Raw genomic sequence first — 11094 nt, forward strand, 5'->3', positions numbered from 1 at the left:
ATAACACAAAATGATCTTTGTCACAGAAATAGTAGAGTAAGATGAACAGATGAGCTGGATGAAGCTCTCCAGCCTGGACTCTCATTTGACAGCCCAGGAATATTGCACAGACCAAGGTGATGCAGTTCAGTTACTGTGGTGAATGCTGGCACTGAGCTGTACCACAGCAAGATTTCTTTTCTTCCAAAACTCCCAAGTCGAGTGATTAAGCAGTAATGTTCTGTTTGTGAATGTTCTTACAGTCACTGTGAAAGCGGGGAAAATTAAAACTTGAAGAGGCTCGAACAGTTAGAAACAATTACCAAATGAGGCACGAGGGCAGAGCCAGGGCTGGGGAGAGGACCAGTCCCTGCAGAGGCAGGACAGGGAGCAGGGAGCAGAGGATGGGCAGCACGGGGGCACTGAGCACTGGCAGCAGCACAGACCCAGCTGCAGAGCAGCGAGCAGGGCAGGGGACTCTGGCAGCCCCCTCCATCCACCCTCTGCCTCTGTGCAGTGCAGACACAGCCCTCCAGCACACAACTGGGCACTAACTGCGTTCCATGACACGTCTGAAGCTCGTGCCAACCTCCTGTGCCCCCTGCCCATACCCAGGCACAGACTCTGCATGTGCAAAGGGAGGAGCCACATTTATGCTTTTTATTTCCTAAGAGCTGCACCACAAATTCCACAATGCACTCATTTCATACAATCTCAGGGTATTTGTCAAATGAGATAATACTATGCAGAGCCAGAAATGGTAAGAAAACCACAGGTAGAAAGAGATATAATTCACATTTCTAGTAGTGGATCAGTTGCACTGGAATATGTTTTTCATCAGAACTTGGTACCAAAGCTACTGTGGCAGCTGATCACACAGAGACAGTGCTGTGTTTTAGTATCCTTTTGAGAAAAAACACCATTTCAAAGGGAGTTCTCTTTCTCCTTAGGACAAAAATCAAAGCAGCCCCAGCCCTTACCCAAGTTCCCCACGGTCACCTCCAGTGCTCCGACATGCGAGCTCCTGCAGGACACAGCTCTCCCCTTGCTGCTCTGCTGAGCTCGCTTTGGGCAAGGCAGGATTAGGGCAAGGCAGAAGCTGCACCTTCCTGTGTGCAGCCAGAGCAGAGCCTGAGCAGCTCCTGGGCACCCCTGCCACCCCTCACTCACCGAGCAGCGCCAGGGGTGATCCCAAAGGGAGCAGGGGCTTCTCCACCTGGGGCTTACACAAACTTTAGTGACCTCCCACTCCTTGAAAAGGAGCCTAGAGGCACATTAAGCCACACGCAGTATAGCTTGTTTCCATTGATTTGCATTCCTTCAGTCATTCCCTGCAACTATCTAAGTAATTTTAAAAAGAGAAAGACAGAACAAAACCTATGTTGTGTGTTAGATTCTGCCCTCTGATTCTGGAAGCACTTCTCACCACAGCAGTTAAAAGCAATGATGTGAAAAGTCTGTCACTTCTATTTTCACAACATGATTAGAAATCTCTGAAGTTTTGGATATTTTTTTCCCAACCAAAATGCTTATGTACTGATCAGAGGAGGTCCAAGTTATGCTGTGAGAAGCCATGGTGTATGCTCCAGGCCTAACTGAAGAGGTGAGGGATGCTACCAGCAGGTGAAACCCCAGAGTTGTTCACCTCTAGGATTATCTTCAGCCTGGCATATTGATTTCTCTGTTTCAAAATAATTTAAAAGCTGTGAGTACAATTTTCAACAGACAAATATAAAACATAACTGTTTCATTTTTGTTTAATATTAGACTATCTTGTCTGTCTTTTGAATATTTGTTTCTCTCTTTAAAAATGGTGTTTCGCAGTTGTGATGGTTGTAAAGACTATTTGTAAATAAGAATGGATTGGTGGCAGATCACAAGCACCTCTGCTGCCATTCATTGCTGTCCTCAAGCAGAGTCACCAGATCTTTCCATGCCACATCTGCTGAAGAAATGCTCCCAGGGGGAGCACAGCAGTAGATTAGAGTCACACCAGCCTTGATTTGCAAATTCTAGTGTAAATCAGAGCCACATGAGAGCATGTTAAAAGCTCCCTTTCCTTCTAGGGGAAAAAAAAATAAAATAGAGTGGCTGGACAGAACATCCACAGTAATGTTTTCAAGTCAAATAAAAAAACCACATTAGAAATAAAAGTGCTCAGAGTTCCTAATCTGTATCTTGTAATAAGCCGAGAGGAGCATTAAGCATTGCCCTGAGAAATACTCTTCCAACCTTTAGGGCAAATCCTTCTGGCCCTGCTGCATGAGGTACACAGAATCTGGCTTCAGAGGTCACACATCTCCCAACAGTTCCCCCAGATCTTTGAATCAACTGCAAATACACTGAAAAAAATCACTGCACTGACTTCAATACCTACATAGGGCCCAGAAGCCCAGCTCTAAAAACCTTTGAAATAAATCGTGGCGGTGAACTTCAGCCCACACCCAGCTGACATCTGAACCACTGAAAAACTGCTCCAATTACACCCCAGCTCGGCAGCCAGACAAGGCAGCTGTAAGAGTGTATTAGCCTTCTGCTGTCACACCCAAACCATCTGAAGTGGAAGTCAGCAGCCCTTAAATCACAAGGAGGGAGGCAGCACTTTCAGTTCCCAGCAAGTCAGAGATGCAGATAAAACTTCAGCCTTAAAACAAAAAGTTGGGTCTTACCTGGGGGTCACCTGCACTGAAGAGGACAAACTGCAATAGTTTTGTCACCTGGAGGCTGTGACAGGGTTTGATGCTCGCAGTCCCAGCTCAAAAGATGCATGAAGAGGCATTACCAGTGCAAGCCAGCTGCAGCCCCAGCCTGCTCCCCTCTCAGACACCGCCCGTGCAAGCTGCCCTCCCACCCCAGCTCGGGATGCAGCAGGGTGATGCTGAGTTCATCCTTCTGCTGTTTGCCAGGCAAACAAAGATTCCCTTTGATTTTAAATTACTTACAGTCTTCAATTAGACTGAAGCAACTGGCTAGGATCAGATTTTATAAGCAACATCACAGCATTAATACACTGACTAAATAAAATAAATGCAAGAAACCATCTTGGTTTGGCTACTAAGAGAGAATCTGTCTGCAGCAACATTTGCAAAGCACTTTATTTCTTCTCCTTTGGTACTGATGTACCCTTTCAGGAGCTGTAAGGTTCAGAAAGCCACACACCATCACAGTGCTGCTATTAGCGTGCCCCACGCCGAGAACCCCAGAATTGTCACCTTTGTGCCATGTGCTCAGAGTCAGATCCCTCTGACCTCCAGCACGGGGCAGAGGATGGCAGTTCTGGAGAACTCGGTGGCTGTGGTGTCACCCAAGCAGAAGATGCTGCCTCGTGCCTCAGAGAGGCCCAGGAGCCTTTTCAAACGCACCCATGTAAAGCAGAGGAATTCCTGTGTCTTCTCTCTTGCTGTGTCCCTCTACAGCTGGCTAAGAAAAAGGTCTTGCAGGATGTTCTTGGGCATTTTCCCAGCCCTGACAGGAGTATCATGATGAGCTCCACTCAGTTCTTCACCAATCTCTCTTCCAACCCACCAAAAATGAGGCACACCTATAGGTGCTGCAAAATCAGCCATGCTGCATCTCGTGATGACTCCAATCCAGCTGTGCACTGCCCAAATCCCAACCCTTAAATTCCACTTCAAAGAAACCAGGATTCACATTGAAAAGCATGCACAAAAAGTACATGAAGTGAAAAGATCTGCACACCACTTTCCTTTGCTCACACCACAAATTACACCAGCCCCAGCAGTTCCTGGTCCAACTCTGCAACACCTACTATTTGTACAAACAGATCTCTGTCACTTATCAATAATCGCAGCAAATCTGTTAAAGGCCCAAAAGCCCAAGGCTGCAGGAGCACAGAGAAAGCCACCACCATGCTCATCTTCCTCTCATGTCTGAAGCAGACCCAGAGTGCAGAGCTGGAAACGCCTCCTTGGGAGGGCTGGTTTCCTTAACTCACTGATGATATAAATGTCATTATCTGCAATTCAATCAAAAAGCAATCAAGACCTGTTTATTAGTGTATTTTTAAAAGGCATTTAGAGCATAGGTTGGGCACTTATTGAATTTAACTAATAAATAAGATTACAGGAATCAAATAACTGCTCTTGGAAAACAGCACTTTCTGTGGCAAGGAGCGATTTACAATCATTACCAATTTGAAAAGGAATGAAAAGATAAAAGGAAATCATCAGTGGAAAAAGGAGCAGCCATCTATTTATTTTTTACTTTTTAAAGAGGATTTGCTATGAGTGTGTAAACACCACACAGGATCCCAGGATGGCAGTATTTCTCACTGGCACAGGACTGGTCTCCTCAGTCTCCAAAACTGCTTCTAATATTCTTCTTGTTTGGATTGAAACTTGACCCACACCTTCCATTCATGTTTTGTTCACATATACCTTTTATGCTGGATGACTTTACTCGTCTTCATCACCTTGGCAAGGCAAAAGGGAAACATTTTTAAAAGCTGTGGCATTACTCAAGCTGTGAGGTGGGAAACTCAAGAGAAACAACATCTTAAAACATTCTGCACGGGGGCAAGTAAAACGTCAATAAGGAAATACCATAGGCTGTTTTTAACTTGCTGAAAGTGTGAGACAGCTGTTAATTTCCTGATCACTCATGTGGAAATGGTAACAATAATTAAGAGCAAAGACTAATCACCAAATCAAAGCAAATATTAAATAAGCAAACTTGTTTTCTCGCCCCAAATCCAGCGTGCAAATGAGAAGTGGCAGTCAAAAGTTTAGTCTTTAGATAATGAAAAAGTACATAAAAAGAAAAGAAAGATCCAGTTTATGGCTGCATCATGTTAGAATATCAGCAGTGGGAGTTATGGGAACAGTTGGAGCCACGTGGTCAAAGCTGGAATAAAAAACAGAGAATGACATTAAAGTCAGAAATACATAGTGTATGAAAATAGAAAGTGTACAAGGGAAAAGCAAATCCTGCCCTTTGCTCATATCCTATCCTGAGAAAATGTCATTGCTGTGATGACAGTGAGGGCTGTGTGGTCCTGGCTGGCCCCTGAAGGCTTGTGCTCCATTTCCTGTCCTCCCTCAGAGCTTGATTGGTCTGAGGGCTGTCCAGGAGGGCATTAAAGCCAGAGATCAGATAAATACACGATCCCTCTTTGCAGATGAGGTGTGCAGCCCCCCAGAAGAGGCAGGGAGGGAGCAGCGGCACAGGCGCAGTGCTGGAGCCGAGGGATGGGCACAGAGCCAGGAGCTCCATCAGAGCTCATGCCCATGGCTGCTCCTGACTATAAATGCTGGGGTCTGCCTTAGGGCCCTGGAGCTCCCCTCTGCCCACCTGGGACTGATCCCACCCTGCCTGGGCAGGCAGCTCCAAAGGGCCCCACTCAAGAGCACCAGCAGCGCCCCAGCACCATCTGCTCCAGCACACGGCCCCAGCCTGCTCCTCTCCTCAGACCCCTTAAAAACACATTTCTCAGGCACAGAGAAAATGGGTATTTCTTCTCTACATTGTACCAGAAACTGCAAGGGAGCATCTGACCAAAAAAGCAGAGAGAACTGGAATCTCACCCGTTTTTATAAATGGATGAGAGGAGCAAAGGACAGAGCCAGACTCTTCTCCATGGTGTCTAGTGAAAAAAGACAGGCAGTGTCTTTCAAATACAGCAATGCCCAAAATACAGCAAATATCACTTAAACATAAGAAACCTTTCTGTAAGAGTGATTGATCACTGGAACAGGACACCTAAACAAGAGAACTCTCCTCATCCTTGGAGATATTACAAACCCAACTGGACATGATCCTGGGCAACCGGCTCCCATTTACCCTCCCCTGAGCAGGGATGGTGGATGATAGGATCTCCAGAGACCTCTTCCAACATCAAATATTCTTCTACTTGAATGGAACTTCACTACAAGAAAATTAAAAAAAAATAAAAAGCCCTCAAACTCTATCTTAGTGATAGAACGACCAAAATGCAATTCACCAGACATCACTTTATTCAGGATATTTTTTTTGGAACAGCACACATTTTACTGCACACTTGGGAAGTTCTCTGGAAAAGCAACAAAAGCTGTCTTTCCAAGCACATGATTAGAAAGCCAGATATTAACCCAAATGCTTCCTAATGGAAACCAATGTGTTCTAAGCAGATGAGACTGGGGAAAAAAGGTTCTTCCAAACCTTGTGATGAAACTTTCCAAGTTTAGGTTTGCATCCACATTTTGGCATTTGAACCTAGTTTAATTACTGATTCCAAAGGACAGTTTTCTAAATATTCATCTTTTGGCCACATCCCCACCATCTCTATTCTTTCTTTATCTCATAGATATCATCTCATATCTATCACAAAAGCTGTGAGGAACAGCTTTTGGTTAAAAACAAAAAGATAAAAAATTCTGATGGTTAATTAAGAACATAATGAAAGTCTTATGTAAAAACCTCTTTTTGTATCCTATAAAATGAGGGGAAAATGGGTTTTTTATTATTTATATCCACAAATTCCTACTGCATTTTTCAGTCCATCCTAGAAGACCAGAGAACAGATGGATCCTGTTTTTCTGCAAAATACAGTGGGCTCTTTTTGTTAAAGCAGTCACTAAAAGCTGCTACTCTTTTACTTCAAACAAACAAAAAAACCCCAAAACTAAACAAAAACACCAGCAAATAACACCAGCCCGTCTCAGATAACTATCTTAGACATAGAAACTTCTGTGAATAAGGTAATAGAGTTGTATTGCAGAGAGACGTGGCTAAGGAAAATAGGTCAAATTTTTTGCTTGACTTCAACCAGGTCCAAGGACCTCTTAATAAACTGAGAGCAATATTTCATTTCTCTCAGCCTCCTCTCACTTTGAGAAGCAGAGACTTTTCACTCATATCATCAGAGTGGCACAAACACCAGGGAGAACCACATGGGAAATAAAAGAGCAAAGTTTTGAGTGATGTCACTACACAGAAAATTTTTATCTGGAAAAGTGAATAAGGAATTCCAGCAACGGCCCAAGTTCACTTCAATGAATTCCAAAAAGATTTGTATAATTTTTAACACATTTTGAAGAGCAGCCACTACAAAGAAGATGATTGTACAGATGTGTTTACAAAGAAAGGTGGTTATTTTGAAAGATTTTGAGCTCTTTTAACAAGTAACCCAAATATTTTTAAATGGTCCCATATTCAGACAGTTCCAGTGAGCTCCATAACTTCTCCCAGGGTGAGGCCTCAGACCCAGCTTCTCATGAACTCACTGCATGAGTTTGATTCTTTTGTTAAAGTCAGGGTGCAAGAATATCCTTAAATAACTGTGACATCTGTAGGAAATACAGAAAGATATATTTCCTTGCACTAAAATGAAGCATTGGTAAATGGTTTAATGAATCAATTATATTTCAAAATGGACTTCTGTTTTGTTTTCCATTTCCTTCCCTTGTAAGCGGCGTGCCAACTCCAATACTTCACTCAATAAATGATTACTAAATGAGTAATCATTTATTGAGGGCAGTTACAGGCACGTTGGTCTCTATGACAGGCCATACATAATCACCATAGAAATATATAATTACACCTGTCAACCTCATCTCGTGCAACTGATTCAATAACTAACAATGTCAGCAGCGGGCTAAGCTTAGAGGTCTCACTGTGTGAAAATACTCATACATGGCTAAACATCTTGGTATTTTAATTGCCTGTCATAGTGCCAAGGTTCCTATATTGTACCTATCTCCACAGCAACAGGCTGGAATGAGTCAAGCACATTTAATAACTGCAAAAAGGTGAATTTATAAGCTTGCAGTTACTTTACAGCTCACACAGACAGTGCAAGGTATTCTGAAGACATCTGGAGATGTAGTTGCATTTGAGAGAACAAGTTCAATTTGCAAAAAAAACTTCTTCTCTGCGTGGACTGTATGTGCACACTCATGTGAAATAGAACTCATCATAGAAATCTGAAAATTGTTTCTAATTACAGCCCCTGGAGAGGTCAGCTCCTGCCTGGAAGTGTACACAGGCCAGTGTGACAGGACATTTCATCTCAACACACCAGGACTGGCTGGGAAAAAACAGCTTCTTACAGGCTCCTAAGGACTTAATCATGCCTTGTTTGTCCATCTCATATTCTGAATTACTGGCAGGCGAGGCTGCACTGTGCCCAAGGGCCAAACCCCAGGCCAGCACAGCAGCAGGAGCAGCCCAGCCCTGCTGCCCTCGCTGCTAATTGCACATGGCCACGACAAGGGCACCGTCCCTGGGGCTGAGCTCTGAGCTCTGAGCTCTGAGCAGCACCAGACTCCCTGGGTCACCAGAGCTGCCAGCACAGCCCCACGGGGCACTGAGAGACAGGCAGACACTGGGAGCCCCTGGCAGAGAGAATGAACTCTTCAGGAAATGGATGTGAGGCCACAAAACATCCGTCTAGGAAAAAAATCATGTGGAAAATGAGAAGGTAAACAGGCAGAAGAACTGCTCCACTCATTGGCAATGGGCAGTTCTGGAGGCTTCCACACTCTAGGACTTTAAAATCAACAAATGTAAATTCTGCCACATTCTCTCTAGCACAGAAAAACCTTCACCTGGGTGAAATTTCTATGCAAAAAGTTAAGTTGCTTTCAAGCAATTTGTAAGCTCAAATATGAATGAACAAAAAGTAAACAACATCACTGAGGAAATCCTTTTACTCACCAGCAAAGCCACAGAACACAAGTGGGTGAGAATGCACAGATGTTTAATTGAAATGAAGTGACACATCTCTACAACCTTACTTACTCTGTAGACTTGTCAGGCTATATCCTTCCCCTCTGATGACTGGTCTTCTTCAATTCTTCTGTGTTTTGGCTGAGTTCATCTTTCTTTCTTAAATATCACCATGAACTGGAACTCTTAAACATAAGAGAAAAGGTGCAACTCCAGTCACTACAGAAAAAAGAAAAAGCAGTGGTAGTTTTCACCTACAAACAAATACTTTTCAGTCAAATGATCAAGAAGAGCATAGCATGGCAGAAAGATCAACCCTGACTTCTTCCTGCATGGTTTGGTGTTGCATGAAAGCCTATGAATACAGAACACAGGAAAATAGGAAAATAAAATTCACTTTGCCTTCTTGCTTTAATCTACTGTAAATAAAACACCTCCAAATGGAAAGCAGCTAAGTGGCAAACACCATTTTTAAAAATGGGGTTATTATGGAACTCATCTCCAAAGACAGGATTTTATAAAAGAAAAGAGAAATTAAACCCTGTAAAGACTAGCAGAACCTACTGTTTTCAAACTTAGGTCTGAAAAGGAGAATAAGCCTGGTAGTGCCAGGCAAAGGAGCCCTTCTGTTGAAAACTGGAGCAGCAGAACATTTATTCATAGCAACGTTCAATGCCAGACTGAAGTGGGATTTCTCAAATTAATCTTAAAGCTTTGAGACATTTTCAGACCTTTTGGAAGGAGATTCTTCCTACACAAGCCAGGACCCACACAGGCACCCTGACCTCAGCAAGTGCTGTCCCCCTAAGGAGCACTCAGGTCTGTTGGGAGCAAGGAGAAGCCGGCGGGGTCCGGGGCACTGGGACCAGAGCACACAGCACAGGTGTCCCTGGGCACTTGTCCCCCGGCCGAGCCCCGGCCCTGCCCAGCCCAGGCTCAGCACAAGGGTTGCTGCCACCATCCCTCTGCTGAAGGGTGACCGGGGCTGTCCCTGGGCGCTTGTCCCCCGGCCGAGCCCCGGCCCTGCCCGGCCCAGGCTCAGCACAAGGGTTGCTGCCACCATCCCTCTGCTGAGGGGTGACCGGGGCTGTCCCTGGGCGCTTGTCCCCCGGCCGAGCCCCGGCCCTGCCCGGCCCAGGCTCAGCACAAGGGTTGCTGCCACCATCCCTCTGCTGAGGGGTGACCGGGGCTGTCTCCTGCCTCCAAGGCAGCCCAGAACACCCCTACACACAGCACAGATCCTTTGCTGAAAAACCAACGTCCAAGCTGCTTCCACTGCCTGTGCTGAAAATAACACTGACCCCAGGGGAAAAAGCCTCAGCAAAAGGCAGCCAGGGGTGCCTGTGCAGGCACAAGGATGTGGAGACCCAGATTTTCAGCTGGCAGGAATCACCCTCACCCTGCTGGAGGAAACAGCAGCTGTGCTGGTTGTCGCTGTTGAGGAGCAAGCCTGGAGCACACACAACCCAGAGGCAGGCACACGTTTCCCTCCCTGAATTTTGGGGTAGGTGCAGTTGCCATCACACACTGGCCAAGCTTTCTTGGAGCTGCTCCAGAACATCAATCTAGCATGTTTTCAAGCTTATCCTTGGAGAGCTCAGCTGGCCAGAAGACTTCCCAAAGGATGTATTTTCCATATGCTTTCAAAGCAGAGAGGCCAGAATAAGAATCAGCTCAAAGAATTTTAGAAAGTCTTTTATACTCATTGTAGTACTTGAGAAACAGCAAGGGTATCACAGTTCTAAGTGGTTCGTAGTATAGATGATACACAAAGTTACATTCTAAAAGCCTTTCATCCACACACAGCTACTACTGTCTTCTCTATCCATTCTGCCACAAAACTCCAAACCAAGGACACTTCATAAAATCTTTATCCTTTTTCATATCAGCATTTGCAAGGGAAGGTCGTCAAATTTGCAAGAACTGCTCTTCTGATCAACTTAGTTTATTTTTGGTTTTGCTAAGTAGCTCATTTTTCCCTTGCAGCCAAAGTAAAGCAAAAGGAATAGATATTGTTCCTTTATAAACAATGAAAATATAAAAACCTAAAGTTCAAAATAATGATTGTTAGAATTCGTTTGAAGTAGAAGGTTTTTCTAAAGGTAAGGGCCCATTTCAAGCACTGTAAGCTCGCAGGTGAGCAGCTGAAGGAAGCAGAGCCCAGAGCTGGCTTGGCTCAGAAAGCTGCAGAGTGGGAGGGTGGCAGCAGCTCGGGGCAGGGCTGATCAGCTGCCTGATCTCCAGGAGCACAAAGCCAGGTCACACCAGCCAAGGACCGGCCCCAAGAGCTGCAGCTGAATTTTCAAGCCTCAGACAAGGCCTAATTCAACTCCCATTAAAGTCAATAAAAGCCTCCCATTGATTACAGCAGTGGCTGGATCAGGGCCATACTGATGTTTACTGGGAGCCAGATACAAGGTCTGATTACTTTTATACTGTTACACATCAGAT

The 11094-nt window shown here is 44.8% G+C and overlaps 1 long non-coding RNA gene across 1 annotated transcript; it reads right to left on the reverse strand.

Moving 5' to 3' along the window:
* Positions 1 to 3056: 3056 nt before the first annotated feature.
* LOC143695200 (uncharacterized) lies at positions 3057 to 9402 on the reverse strand. The gene is made up of 3 exons (XR_013184246.1): positions 8716 to 9402; positions 5523 to 5863; positions 3057 to 4842 (listed from the first exon to the last, which is right to left on the reverse strand). It is a non-coding gene; the product is annotated as an uncharacterized LOC143695200 (long non-coding RNA).
* Positions 9403 to 11094: the final 1692 nt, after the last annotated feature.

The sequence above is a fragment of the Agelaius phoeniceus genome, chromosome 14 (assembly GCF_051311805.1).
Source record: "Agelaius phoeniceus isolate bAgePho1 chromosome 14, bAgePho1.hap1, whole genome shotgun sequence".
Lineage (NCBI taxonomy): Eukaryota > Metazoa > Chordata > Aves > Passeriformes > Icteridae > Agelaius > Agelaius phoeniceus.